The following is an 11,807-nucleotide window of genomic DNA, read 5'->3' on the forward strand; positions in this document are numbered from 1 at the left end:
AGCTACTGAATCAGTATTATCCAGCTAGCTGATCAAAGATGGTATATAGCTACTGTATCAGTATGATCCAGCTAATTGACCAAAGATGGTATATAGCTACTGTATCAGTATGGTCCAGCTAATTGACCAAAGATGGTATATAGCTACTGTATCAGTATGATCCAGCTAATTGACCAAAGATGGTATATAGCTACTGTATCAGTATTGTTCTGACACGTGTGTGTTAAGTGCATATTGTACACTTGCATATGTATGTGTGACAGTGTGTGAGACTACAAATCACAGGAGGTTGGTGGAACCGTAATTGGAGAGGAGGGGCTCATTGTAATGACTGGAACTGAATCAGTGGAATGGGATCAAATACATAAAACATGGTTCCAATGTGTTTGATGCCATTCCATTTGCTCTGTTCCATCCATTATTATGAGCCGTCCTCCCCTCTGCAGCCTCCTGTGGAAGAAATGCAAGTCAGGGCATCATTGAGAGGAAGAAGGGCTGGGTAGGTGGGGGTGTCTCCCTGCTTTTTTCTTTGGGTTGTTTGCCAATTCGTTCTATCTAGGCTGCCATCAGTTCCTTGTAAATATCTGCTCTTCTATCTAATGTGTGTATGTCTGTCGCTCCCTGTTCATCTCCACCATAGCTGTGTCAGCGTTCTACATGTAGCTGTATGGTGTTCTGAATGAACGTCCTCTCTCTCTCTCTCTCTCCTCTCCCTCTAACGTCCTCTCTCTCCTCTGTCTCTTCCATCTTCCTCTGTCCTCTCTCTTCCGTCCTCTCTCCCTCTTTCTCCATCCTCTCTCCCTCCGTCCTCTCTCCCTCTCTCCACTGTTCTCATCTCCCTCTCTCTGTCCTCTTCCGTCCGTCCTCTCTCTCATGTCCTCTCTTCCTCCCGTCCTCTCTCCCTCCGTCCTCTCCCTCTTCCTCCTTTTCCCCCTCAGTCTTCTCCTCAGATAAAATACAGCTTCTCATCTTAATCCCTGGGACAAACCCAGTGTACCGTGGTCACGCAGACAGACTTCTTTATCTTCATATCACAACAGCTTTCTAATGCAACTGGAGGTGTTCTGAATATCACTACACAGGACAACAACTCCCATTGTTAGAGGCATAGACATGAACATCTTGTCACTATATAAAAATCTCTGGATGGGTGGATACACACAGACCACATGAGAGGAATGCACACAACTACGAGAGGGACAGAGAGAGTTGGTGAAAGTTCACCTTATCTGTGAAGAACCAGTAAAATTATTAGGTCAGACAGCCTAAGTTTACTGCAGATCTATCTAAATAGCACGACTATAGACAGTACAGGATGGGGAACAGACTATAGACAGTAGAGGGGGAACAGACTATAGACAGTACAGGATGGGGAACAGACTAGACAGTACAGGATGGGGAACAGACTGTAGACAGTACAGGAGGGGGAACCATCAAGAGGAGAGAGACAGAAATGGTCTGGCTGCAGTGGTGCGCGCATGAACAAATCTAAGGACATCTGGCTATCCACTGACAGTGATCATTCTAGCTCATTTTTCAGAATAAAAGCCTGACACAATACAGTGGGGAGAATGAGTATTTTACACACTGCTGATTTTCCTACTTAAAGCATGTAGAAGTCAGTCACTTTTAATCATAGGTACAGTTCAACTGTGAGAGACAGAATCTAAAACAAATCCAGAAAATCACTTTGTAGGATTTAAGTAATTAATTTGCATGGGGGTCCAAAACAGACTGCCTGTGTAAACAGCCTTGTAGAAATGCCTTAATATGAACACAAGCTCAGTCGAGATTAATTGAACAAATGCCAGCAACACATTGATTAGTCTACATGGCTTTTATTGAGTCAGTGACTTAGGCAGCCATGAGGATCAGGCCCAGAATGGAGGAGAGTTCAGGTTTGAGAAACAGTCCCTCTGGGATGTAGCTTGTGAGTAATGACAGCAGCCATTTTAGGATTCCACCTGCTTCTCCTGGTCAATGACTGTAGTTGAGAAGAACGGCTTAAACAGACAGCAATAGAGAATTGTAACATCGATGCTAACGTGACAAAGTTAACCACCAAAATACAAGTTGGCATAACCATCAGAGTGCCTTAATTCAAGGTCTAGTAGTTCTAGTAGCCATCAGGTTTCATAATAAAACCAGTGGCTACTAAGGCATTGTATTTACCCTCTTTGGTAGGTAGAGTGTTCTCCTCAGTCTCAGTCTTCTTCAGTTTAGTCATGTCAAACTGAGCGATCTCACTCACATCTGGTTTGTCTGCCATTGTTGATTTGGGTTCTAATGAAACAGATTGGTGTTAAATAAACAGCCAATATGATAAAGTTCCCATAATTGATGTGGAGTAATACTATTAGGCAACATTTTACTGAAGTTACTCACCTGCTGACAGTCTAAAACATAAGCTATTGAAGCACAGGCCTACCTTAAACCTCCACAGGTACTGCACCACACAAAATGGTTTGTAAATAAGGAAGGAATGAACACCTTCATTTCCGGAATCTATTTATGAGAATGGAAAGGAACGCTGATTACTAACAGGAGGGGCCTTCTAATGTTCTAAGTGGTGGCACCTGTTCATTCACCTGTTTAACATACAATTAGCATAATTGGATCGGCTACTGTGGAACACCGAATGAAGTGAGCACCCAGCTGTAGGATTTAGAATTAACAGAACAAACTGTTCTGTCACCTGTAATTTATTGTAAAAACCATGCCACATTTTTCTCAAGCTCGTTTGATCGACGATTCGGGTTTGTTTACATCAAAATTGAAAAGATGGATAAAAAAAATAATAATAATTCACGTGTCTTTAAAAATGACCAGAGCCAATCAGAAGGCAGGCCTGGGAGTTGGCTCGGGTTCATAACGCGGTTGAATACGGAAAGAACCGAACTGGAGACTCCGTGTGAGAGCAGAACGTCAAGACGTAAAGGTGACCAAAGTATCCCCTGTTAAGTGTATATTTGTTACAACGAATGTAAACAGTTTGATTTAGCGACTGTTGGGTTAAACAACCGCAGCGTGAAACATTCATTCAGTCAGAGCACCCTTTGTTGTTACTGTAAATATAATATCAACACGACTGGATTTCCAACAATCTGTATACAGTCATAACATCATCATGCCCAGTCGTCATTCTCGAGCTGGTATTGACATGACTTATATGTCACTGGCTTCAATGTAGAATATTTGGCTACATGTCATGTTGGAATAGCCAACAATAAGAGTAGCAAACAAAGCTAGCTGGCCAGAGATGGTATGTAGCTACTGTATCAGTATTATCCAGCCAGCTGACCAAAGATGGTATATAGCTACTGTATCAGTATTATCCAGCTAGCTGACCAAAGATGGTATATAGCTACTGTATCAGTATTATCCAGCTAGCTGACCAAAGATGGTATATAGCTACTGTATCAGTATTATCCAGCTAGCTGACCAAAGATGGTATATAGCTACTGTTTCAGTATTATCCAGCTAGCTGATCAAATCAAATTTATTAATATAGCCCTTCGTACATCAGCTGATATCTCAAAGTGCTGTACAGAAACCCAGCCTAAAACCCCAAACAGCAAGCAATGCAGGTGTAGAAGCACGGTGGCTAGGAAAAACTCCCTAGAAAGGCCAAAACCTAGGAAGAAACCTAGAGAGGAACCAGGCTATGTGGGGTTGCCAGTCCTCTTCTGGCTGTGCCGGGTGGAGTTTATAACAGAACATGGCCAAGATGTTCAAATGTTCATAAATGACCAGCATGGTCGAATAATAATAAGGCAGAACAGTTGAAACTGGAGCAGCAGCACAGTCAGGTGGACTGGGGACAGCAAGGAGTCATCATGTCATGTAGTCCTGGGGCACGGTCCTAGGATCAAAGATGGTATATAGCTACTGTATCAGTATTATCCAGCCAGCTGACCAAAGATGGTATATAGCTACTGTATCAGTATTATCCAGCTAGCTGATCAAAGATGGTATATAGCTACTGTATCAGTATTATCCAGCTAGCTGACCAGAGATGGTATATAGCTACTGTATCAGTATTGTCCAGCTAGCTGACCAAAGATGGTATATAGCTACTGTATCAGTATTATCCAGCTAGCTGACCAAATATGGTATATAGCTACTGTATCAGTATTATCCAGCTAGCTGATCAAAGATGGTATACTGTATCAGTATTGACCAAATGAGCTTGAGGAAAAATTGGCATGATTTTTACAATTAATTACAGGTGACAGAACAGTTTTTTATGTTAATTAAAAATCCTACAGTTGGGTGCTCACTTCATTCGGTGTTCCACAGTAGCTGATCCAATTATGCTAATTGGATGTTAAACAGGTGAATGAACAGGTGCCACCACTTAGAACATTAGAAGGCCCCTCCTGCTAGTAATCAGCATTCCTTTCCATTCTCATAAATAGATTCCGGAAATGAAGGTGTTCATTCCTTCCTTATTTACAAACCATTTTGTGTGGTGCAGTACCTGTGGAGGTTTAAGGTAGGCCTGTGTGTCAATAGCTTATGTTTTAGACTGTCAGCAGGTGTGTAACTTCAGTAAAATGTTGCCTAACAGTATTACTCCACATCAAGTCTGGGAACTTTATCATATTGGCTGTTTATTTAACACCAATCTGTTTCATTAGAACCCAAATCAACAATGGCAGACAAACCAGATGTGAGTGAGATCGCTCAGTTTGACATGACTAAACTGAAGAAGACTGAGACTGAGGAGAAGAACACTCTACCTACCAAAGAGGGTAAATACAATGCCTTAGTAGCCACTGGTTTTATTATGAAACCTGTTGGCAACTAGACCTTGAATTAAGGCACTCTGATGGTTATGCCAACTTGTATTTTGGTGGTTAACTTTGTCACGTTAGCATTGATGTCACAATTCTCTATTGCTGTCTGTTTAAGCCGTTCTTCTCACCTACAGTCATTGACCAGGAGAAGCAGGTGGAATCCTAAAATGGCTGTTGTCATTACTCACAAGCTACATCCCAGAGGGACTGTTTCTCAAACCTGAACTCTCCATTCTGGAATGGATCCTCATGGCTGCCTAAGTCACTGACTCAATAAAAGCCATGTAGACTAATCGCTGTGTTGCTGGCATTTGTTCAATTGATCTTGACTGAGCTTGTGTTCATATTAAGGCATTTCTACTAGGCTGTTTACACAGGCAGTCTGTTTTGGACTTAAATCATACAACGTGATTTTCTGGATTTTTGTTTTAGATTCTGTCTCTCACAGTTGACGTACCTATGATAAAAAAATGACAGACCTCTACATGCTTTGTAAGTAGGAAAATCGGCCATGTGTAAAATACTTCTCCCCACTGTAGTTTCAGGCTTTTATTCTGAAAAATGAGCTAGAATGATCACATGGTGTCAGTGGATAGCCAGATGTCCTTAGATTTGTTCATGTGCGCACCACTGCAGCAAGACTCTTTCTCTCTCCTATTGAAAAGGCTACCGTCCGGTTGAAATATTATCCATTATTTATTGTAAAAACAACCTGAGGATTGATTATAATAAACATTAGACATGTTTCTACGAACTTTACGGATACTATTTGGAATTTGTCTGCCCGTCGTGACCGCACGAGCCTGTGGATTACTAAACAAAACGCGACAACCAAATGGAGGTTTTTGGATAGAAATAATTATTGAACAAAACAAACATGTATTGTGTAACGGAGTCTTGTGTGCAAACATACACAAATCAAAGGTAAGAGATTAATTTGATTGCTTTTCTGACTTTCGTGACCCTTCGTGACCAATCTACTTTGCTGCTAGCTGTGTAATGTTTTGTCTGCTGAAAGCTGTCCTCTTATAATCGCATGGTTTGCTTTCACCGTAAAGCTTTTTTAAATCTGACATGCCAGGTGGGTGAACAAGCTGCGCTGTGTTTTGGTATATTGCACTTGTGATTTCATAAATGTAATATTTGTAATTTGAATTTGGCGCTCTGCAATTCACCGGCTGTTGAGAAATGATCCCGTTGAAGGAATGGGTGCGTCAAGAATTAAAAACACAACTTGATTTTGAAGAGACGATCAAAAGTTGTTTTTGTGTGTGTTATTGCTGATGTTACAATGATTTTTAAGGGAAAATCCAAAGACAGAAATCGTGAACATTCAATTACCAAAACATGTGAAATATTCCATTGTCTCTGTCAGGTCCACATTGGGAAGTGATCAATAGATAAAAAGGAAATGACATTGAAATAATCTAATATCAGTTGTCTGTGTTCCCCATCCTGTATCAAATTTATTTATATAGCCCTTCGTACATCAGCTGATATCTCAAAGTGCTGTACAGAAACCCAGCCTAAAACCCCAAACAGCAAGCAATGCAGGTGTAGAAGCACGGTGGCTAGGAAAAACTCCCTAGAAAGGCCAAAACCTAGAGAGGAACCAGGCTATGTGGGGTGGCCAGTCCTCTTCTGGCTGTGCCGGGTGGAGATTATAACAGAACATGTTGAAATGTTCATAAATGACCAGCATGGTCCAATAATAAGGCAGAACAGTTGAAACTGGAGCAGCAGCACGGCCAGGTGGACTGGGGACAGCAAGGAGTCATGTCTGGTAGTCCTGAGGCATGGTCCTAGGGCTCAGGTCCTCAGAGATAGAGAGAGCACACTTAAATTCACACAGGACACCGAATAGGAAAGGAGAAGTACTCCAGATATAACAAACTGACCCTAGACTCCCGACACAAACTACTGCAGCATAAATACTGGAGCCTGAGACAGGAGGGGTCAGGAGACACTGTGGCCCCATCCGAGGACACCCCCGGACAGGGCCAAACAGGCAGGGTACTGTCTTTAGTCATCCTATATAGATAGTTCCCCATCCTGTACTGTCTTTAGTCATCCTATATAGATAGTTCCCCCTCCTGTACTGTCTATAGTCTGTTCCCCATCCTGTACTGTCTTTAGTCATCCTATATAGATAGTTCCCCATCCTCTACTGTCTATAGTCTGTTCCCCATCCTGTACTGTCTATAGTCATCCTATATAGATGGTTCCCCCTCCTGTACTGTCTATAGTCTGTTCCCCATCCGGTACTGTCTTTAGTCATCCTATATAGATGGTTCCCCCTCCTGTACTGTCTTTAGTCATCCTATATAGATAGTTCCCCCTCCTGTACTGTCTATAGTCTGTTCCCCATCCTGTACTGTCTTTAGTCATCCTATATAGATAGTTCCCCCTCCTGTACTGTCTATAGTCTGTTCCCCATCCTGTACTGTCTTTAGTCATCCTATATAGATGGTTCCCCCTCCTGTACTGTCTATAGTCTGTTCCCCCTCCTGTACTGTATATAGTCTGTTCCCCCATCCTGTACTGTCTATAGTCTGTTCCCCATCCTGTACTGTCTATAGTCTGTTCCCCCTCCTGTACTGTCTATAGTCTGTTCCCCCATCCTGTACTGTCTATAGTCTGTTCCCCCTCCTGTACTGTCTATAGTCTGTTCCCCCATCCTGTACTGTCTATAGTCTGTTCCCCCTCCTGTACTGTCTATAGTCTGTTCCCCCTCCTGTACTGTCTATAGGAGGGGGGGAGAGAGTAGGAGGGGGGGGAGAGAGGAGGAGGAGGGGGAGGAGAGAGGAGGAGGAGAGGGGGAGAGAGGAGGAGGAGGGAGGGGGAGGAGGAGGAGAGAGAAGAGGAGGAAAACAGGCCCCATTCAACAGCAGCACAACAGACATCAGCACTCTGGTTCCAAAAGATGGTCCTCCATTCAGAACACCATACAGCTGCATGTAGAACGCTGACACAGCTATGGTGGAGATGAACAGGGAGCGACAGACATATACACATTAGATAGAAGAGCAGATATTTACAAGGAACTGATGGCAGCCTAGATAGAACGAATTGGCAAACAACCCAAAGAAAAAAGCAGGGAGACACCCCCACCTACCCAGCCCTTCTTCCTCTCAATAATGCCCTGACTTGCATTTCTTCCACAGGAGGCTGCAGAGGGGAGGATGGCTCATAATAATGGATGGAACAGAGCAAATGGAATGGCATCCAACACATTGGAACCATGTTTTATGTATTTGATCCCATTCCACTGATTCCGTTCCAGTCATTACAACGAGCCCCTCTCCAATTACGGTTCCACCAACCTCCTGTGATTTGTAGTCTCACACACACACTGTCACACATACATATGCAAGTGTACAATATGCACTTAACACACACATGTCAGAACAATACTGATACAGTAGCTATATACCATATTTGGTCAGCTAGCTGGATAATACTGATACAGTAGCTATATACCATCTTTGGTCAGCTAGCTGGATAATACTGATACAGTAGCTATATACCATCTTTGATCAGCTAGCTGGATAATACTGATACAGTAGCTATATACCATCTTTGGTCAGCTAGCTGGATAATACTGAAACAGTAGCTATATACCATCTTTGATCAGCTAGCTGGATAATATTGATACAGTAGCTATATACCATCTTTGATCAGCTAGCTGGATAATACTGAAACAGTAGCTATATACCATCTTTGATCAGCTAGCTGGATAATACTGTTACAGTAGATATACCATATTTGGTCAGCTAGCTGGATAATACTGATACAGTAGCTATATACCATCTTTGGTCAGCTAGCTGGATAATACTGATACAGTAGCTATATACCATTTTGATCAGCTAGCTGGATAATACTGATACAGTAGCTATATACCATCTTTGATCAGCTAGGTGGATAATACTGATACAGTAGCTATATACCATCTTTGGTCAGCTATCTGGATAATACTTATACAGTAGCTATATACCATCTTTGGTCAGCTAGCTGGATAATACTGATACAGTAGCTATATACCATCTCTGGTCAGCTAGCTTTTGTTTGCTACTCTTACTGTTGACTATTTCAACATGACATGTAGCCACATATTCTACATTGAAGCCTGTGACATAGAAGTCATGTCAATACCAGCTCGAGAATGACGACTGGGCATGATGATGTTATGACTGTATACAGATTGTTGGAAATCCAGTCGTGTTGATATTATATTTACACTAACAAGACAGGGTGCTCTGACTGAATGAATGTTTCACGTCGCGGTTATAATTAAACCCAACAGTCGCTAAATCAAACTGTTTACATTCGTTGTAACAAATGTACACTTAACAGGGGATACTTTGGTCACCTTTACGTCTTGACGTTCTGCTCTCACACGGAGTCTCCAGTTCGGTTCTTTCCGTATTCAGCCGCGTTATGAATCCGAGCCAACTCCCAGGCCTGCCTTCTGATTGGCTCTGGTCATTTTTAAAGACACGTGAAGTTTTTATTTTATCTATCTTTTCAATTTTGATGTTAAAAAACCCGAATCATCGATCAAATGAGCTTGAGAAAAATTTGGCATGGTTTTTACAATAAATTACAGGTGACAGAACCAATTTTTTTTAAATGTTCATTCTAAATCCTACAGCTGGGTGCTCACTTCATTCGGTGTTCCACAGTAGCCGATCCAATTATGCTAATTGGATGTTAAACAGGTGAATGAACAGGTGCCACCTCTTAGAACATTAGAAGGCCCCTCCTGTTAGTAATCAGCGTTCCTTTCCATTCTCATAAATAGATTCTGGAAATGAAGGTGTTCATTCCTTCCTTATTTACAAACCATTTTGTGTGGTGCAGTACCTGTGGAGGTTTAAGGTAGGCCTGTGCTTCAATAGCTTATGGTTTAGACTGTCAGCAGGTGTGTAACTTCAGTAAAATGTTGCCTAATAGTATTACTCCACATCAATTCTGGGAACTTTATCATATTGGCTGTTTATTTAACACCAATCTGTTTCATTAGAACCCAAATCAACAATGGCAGACAAACCAGATGTGAGTGAGATCGCTCAGTTTGACATGACTAAACTGAAGAAGACTGAGACTGAGGAGAAGAACACTCTACCTACCAAAGAGGGTAAATACAATGCCTTAGTAGCCACTGGTTTTATTATGAAACCTGTTGGCAACTAGAACTACTAGACATTGAATTAAGGCACTCTGATGGTTATGTGAACTTGAATTTCGGTGGTTAACTTTGTCTACTTAGCATTGATGTCACAATTCTCTATTTCTGTCAGTTTATGCTGTTCTTCTCACCTACAGTCATTGACCAGGAGAAGCAGGTGGAATCCTAAAATGGCTGCTGTCATTACTCACAAGCTACATCCCAGAGGGACTGTTTCTCAAACCTGAACTCTCCATTCTGGACTGGATCCTCATGGCTGCCTAAGTCACTGACTCAATAAAAGCCATGTAGACTAATCAATGTGTTGCTGGCATTTGTTCAATTAATCTTGACTGAGCTTGTGTTCATATTAAGGCATTTCTACTAGGCTGTTTACACAGGCAGTCAGTCTGTTTTGGACCCCCCTCCATGCAAATTAATGACTTAAATCAGACAATGTGATTTTATGGATTTTTGTTGTAGATTACATCTCTCACAGTTGACGTGTACCTATGATAAAACTGTCAGACCTCTACATGCTTTGTAAGTAGGAAACTCGGCAGTTTGTAATACTTCTCCCCACTGTAGTTTCAGGCTTTTATTCTGAAAAATGAGCTAGAATGATCACATGGTGTCAGTGGATAGCCAGATTTCCTTAGATTTGTTCATGCGTGCACCACTGCAGCAAGACTCTTTCTCTCTCCTATTGAAAAGGCTACCGTCCGGTTGAAATATTATTTATTTGTAAAAACAATCTGAGGATTGATTATAATAAACATTAGACATGTTTCTACAGATTTCACAGATACTAATTGGAATTTGTCTGCCTGTCATGAGCCTGTGGATTACTAAACAAAACGCGCCAACCAAATTTAGTTTTTTATATAAAAAAGTATCTTTATCGAACATGTCTTGTGAGAACAAAAACCAAAGGTAAGCGAGTGCTTTTTTTTTTAGTTGTGGCCAATCTTTCTTGCCAGCTGCTTAATGTTTTGTCTGCTGAGAGCTGTCCTCACAATCACAGGCTATATACAGGGTACTGGTACAGAGTCAATGTGGAGGCTATATACAGGGTATTACGGTAGAGTCAATGTGGAGGCTATATACAGGGTGTTACGGTGGAGTCTATATACAGGGGTACTGATACAGAGTCAATGTGGAGGCTATATACAGGGTGTTACGGTGGAGTCTATATACAGGGGTACTGATACAGAGTCAATGTGGAGGCTATATACAGGGTGTTACGGTGGAGTCTATATACAGGGGTACTGATACAGAGTCAATGTGGAGGCTATATACAGGGTGTTACGGTGGAGTCTATATACAGGGGTACTGATACAGAGTCAATGTGGAGGCTATATACAGGGTGTTACGGTGGAGTCTATATACAGGGGGCACCGGTACAGAGTCAATGTGGAGGCTATATACAGGGGTACTGGTACAGAGTCAATGTGGAGGCTATATACAGGGGTACTGGTACAGAGTCAATGTGGAGGCTATATACTGGTGGTACCGGTACAGAGTCAATGTGGAGGCTATATACAGGGGGTACCGGTACAGAGTCAATGTGGAGGCTATATACAGGGGGTACCGGTACAGAGTCAATGTGGAGGCTATATACAGGGGCACCGGTTAGTCGAGGCAACTGAGGCAACATGAACATGTCGGTAGAGTTATTAAAGAGACTCCAGGTAGCAGGTGCACTGTCCCTTTAGCATGTTGTTCATGAGGAGGACCGTCATTTTGTATCAGAGTTTAAGGAGGTGGATGTTGTCTCATAAGTTAAAAGGAATGTCTGATCCACAGTAACAATAGCCTGTTGCCAGATCTGTTTTGTGCTG

The 11,807-nt window shown here is 42.0% G+C and overlaps 2 long non-coding RNA genes across 2 annotated transcripts; both read right to left on the bottom strand.

Annotated features, from left to right (window-relative positions):
• Positions 1–1,822: 1,822 nt before the first annotated feature.
• On the bottom strand, positions 1,823–2,263 carry LOC115119086 (uncharacterized). The gene is made up of 2 exons (XR_010459633.1): positions 2,173–2,263; positions 1,823–2,003 (listed from the first exon to the last, which is right to left on the bottom strand). It is a non-coding gene; the product is annotated as an uncharacterized LOC115119086 (long non-coding RNA).
• Positions 2,262–9,333, bottom strand: LOC135561751 (uncharacterized). Its single transcript, XR_010459634.1, has 3 exons — positions 9,169–9,333; positions 2,429–2,505; positions 2,262–2,283 (listed from the first exon to the last, which is right to left on the bottom strand). It is a non-coding gene; the product is annotated as an uncharacterized LOC135561751 (long non-coding RNA).
• Between the last annotated feature and the right edge of the window lie 2,474 nt (positions 9,334–11,807).

This window comes from Oncorhynchus nerka, linkage group LG18 (assembly GCF_034236695.1).
Source record: "Oncorhynchus nerka isolate Pitt River linkage group LG18, Oner_Uvic_2.0, whole genome shotgun sequence".
Lineage (NCBI taxonomy): Eukaryota > Metazoa > Chordata > Actinopteri > Salmoniformes > Salmonidae > Oncorhynchus > Oncorhynchus nerka.